Source organism: Rhagoletis pomonella, unplaced genomic scaffold (genome assembly GCF_013731165.1).
Source record: "Rhagoletis pomonella isolate Grant_MI unplaced genomic scaffold, Rhpom_1.0 Rhpom_scaffold_00008, whole genome shotgun sequence".
NCBI lineage: Eukaryota > Metazoa > Arthropoda > Insecta > Diptera > Tephritidae > Rhagoletis > Rhagoletis pomonella.
In genome coordinates this window covers 19,535,903-19,538,821 of record NW_023458562.1, presented here as the reverse complement: position 1 = coordinate 19,538,821, position 2,919 = coordinate 19,535,903, and the positions used below count along the sequence as shown (strand labels likewise).

At 34.2% G+C, this 2,919-nt stretch overlaps 2 protein-coding genes across 3 annotated transcripts in view; both read left to right on the top strand.

Annotated features, from left to right (window-relative positions):
- LOC118744320 (probable cytochrome P450 4e1) overlaps positions 1–2,919 on the top strand; it is a 41,394-nt gene that overhangs the window by 19,187 nt on the left and 19,288 nt on the right. The gene's annotated exons all lie outside the window — the stretch shown is intronic.
- Positions 1–2,919, top strand: part of LOC118745040 (larval cuticle protein 1-like) — a 9,738-nt gene that overhangs the window by 6,249 nt on the left and 570 nt on the right. The window lies entirely within an intron of this gene.

Below are 2,919 nucleotides of genomic sequence, written 5' to 3'. Positions count from 1 at the left end.
GAGAGCAAAGTGACATTTCATTTGGAGGGGAAGCTGCTGGAAAAATGGTTGCCAACAGCAATTTGCCAACAGGAAAACAGCTGATCAAAAACAGCTGTTTGGAATTTACGTAAATCACAAAATTGAATTTGATGGTTTGGAAGTTAAGAATGACAAAATTCGACTAATTAAACTTGTAAGATGTAGTTATTTGTTATTGATTAAACCATGTCAGGATAACACTTTGTGATGAGTTTTCGTACATTTTAAATTTTACACTTTTGAATGTGAAGAAAAATTATATCAGCTGTTCTTCTAACTTGCAAGTTTCTGCAAATTTCCTGTTCGCGTACTGTTTTGGATAGTTTTGTCTTGTGAGAGAACTGGTGACATTTCGCCGGAATTTTGCTGTTGGACGTTTTAAACGCACGCCGCCAATTTACTGTCAAAAATTTCTCATCCACATACAACTTGTATGGGACCAATTGAACGGCGTGCGTATGAATTTCCAATTTTTCTTCTGCGTGACATTTTGATTTGACATTTCGCTCGATGAAATCAGATGCAAACTCACGCAAGCCGATTTCCGATGACGCAAGAAAAAAAATTTGACGGCTTTATTACTTTACTTTACTTTTGACTTTATTAAAAGATTTCGTATTATTTTGGTTTTGTTGGATTTTTGGTGCCCCTTTTTGGACTTAAAAAACTTGCCTCCCATTGAATATAATCGAGAAAAAATAAAACAAGTACCTTCATCCTTTTCGAAACGATGCATTTTTTATATACCTTGCTTAATATATCAAAATATGAGTTTTCATAAAAACTGGACTTAGCCACTTTTCACTCTAAGCTAGCGATATGTATATGTACGTACATAAGTATATTAGAATTAAAAATAGGCAACAATTAAAATAGCGTGTCATAATTTGTCGCGGCTAACCAGCTTGGTGACTTTCGTCAGTTGACATGATACTATTCAAGATCATTGCCATATAAAACAGCAAAAATAAATAAAATAGCAGCAATATTAACTAACAACTCTTATATGCACAACTGAAAGTGAGCTGAACAAAAAAAAAATACAACAATAATGTTCTAAAAAAAAAGTATTTATAAACTTGTTTACTATTGTAATCTACATATGTACGTACGTGCATCTATACGAATTTACAGTGACGAGCAAAACTGTAACATGATGTTATTTCAGCCACCGCTATCTTTCATAGTTCTAACGACTTTCATATGTTGTTGTATATTCTTATTGGTACACTCCTACTCCCGCTCTCATAACGATTTGAGGTCAATCCAACAACAATAAAAAAACCTGGAGACAAAAATGTAAGTTAAGGCAAATGTTACAGTTTTGCACTCACTCTCAGTTTTGCATTTTACAGTTATCTTTTGCTTAGTTGGAAGTCAGATGACTTTTCTGTATTGTAATTTATTCAAGAAGTGATCACCAATAAATAATATGGTGAATCAGGAAACATAAATGTAAATAATAGATTTACTGCGAAAAGGCGGGACCGCAGGGAAAGTGGCAAAAAATTGTGGAGTTTGCCACATGAAAATGTTAAGACTGAGAAAAAATATAGCCTAAAGTGTTACTAAGGACAAAGGAAGTCTGTCAAAATATATTACAGTCCGATCTTGTGAACTTAGTAGCAAGTAGCGCTGCAGGCACTACTACAGAAGCGCTTAAGGTATTAAAATTTAATGCAAATCAGTAGATAATGAGGCGAAAAATTGCTAAATTGAGCAAAATGGATCATAAAAGAAGAAAAAAGCAAATTTGATCAAAATACATGTGCGAGTGTGGCAGCGTTTTGCTGCATCGCACGAACACCGGACCGTTGCCTATTGGGATATGTTAGGCCTTACAGAATGCAATAAAAAACACATTTTTAAGATTTAATTGAGGGTTATTTGGTCTGACAAGACTAAATTAATCGCTTTCAATCAGATGGCCGGGCATAGTATTGGATCAAAGGCCCAAATTAAGCCTAAGCGCATCATGTAAGGCAAACTGTGAATCACGGTGGTCGGTCAATATTAGTTTGGGGTTGTATTTCAAAAATGTTGTTGATCCGTTTGTACGCATAATGCGTAAGGAACAGTATCTGTTCATATTTCAACAAAATTTGCAAGATGTAGTCGAAAAAATTAGAGTTTCTGCTGAAAAATCAACCAAAACACACTGCACATGTTCGCAAAGACTGGAACAAAAGCAGAAATTGGCTAATTTGAAATGACCTCCACAATCCGAGGACATGTATCTCATCGAGAATTTGCGAAATCAACTAAAATCGCATCTTACTAAGTATCCAAGTCCGTCCAATGGAGTACATGAGCTGTGAAAGCACACCAAGGATATATGGGAGGCTATACCTCCAGAATTTTTACAGACATACACATTAGGTATGCCAAATTGCAACCAGGAACTAAATAAAGCAGAAGCATACTGAACATTGTGTTAATAGTTCTTTTTTTTGTGAAAATTGTCAAAAAGTTATTAAAAATTTATGAGTGCAAAACTGTAACATTTGCCTTAATTTACATTTTTGTCTGCTGGTTTTGTTAATGTTGTTGAATTGACCTCAAATCGTTATGACAGAGGAAGCAAAGATGTACCAATAAAAATATACATCAACAGTATGAATGTCGTTAGAACTTGGAAAGATAGCGACAGCTGAAATAAAAAGTGTTACTCCATGTTACAGTTTTGCTCGTCACTGTATGTACTACCAAGTAATTGTAACAACTAAATATTGCGGTTGTTTAGCTTTTAAAGCTTATACAAATAAATAAAAGTAAACAAGCGTAAAAAAGGCAAACTTGTGTACTTTCATTGCATAAAAAAAAATTAATGAATGAATTAAACAAATTCATATATTTTCGCTGACGGTTATGTTCGGAAATACAGTTCGCCAGTTGATT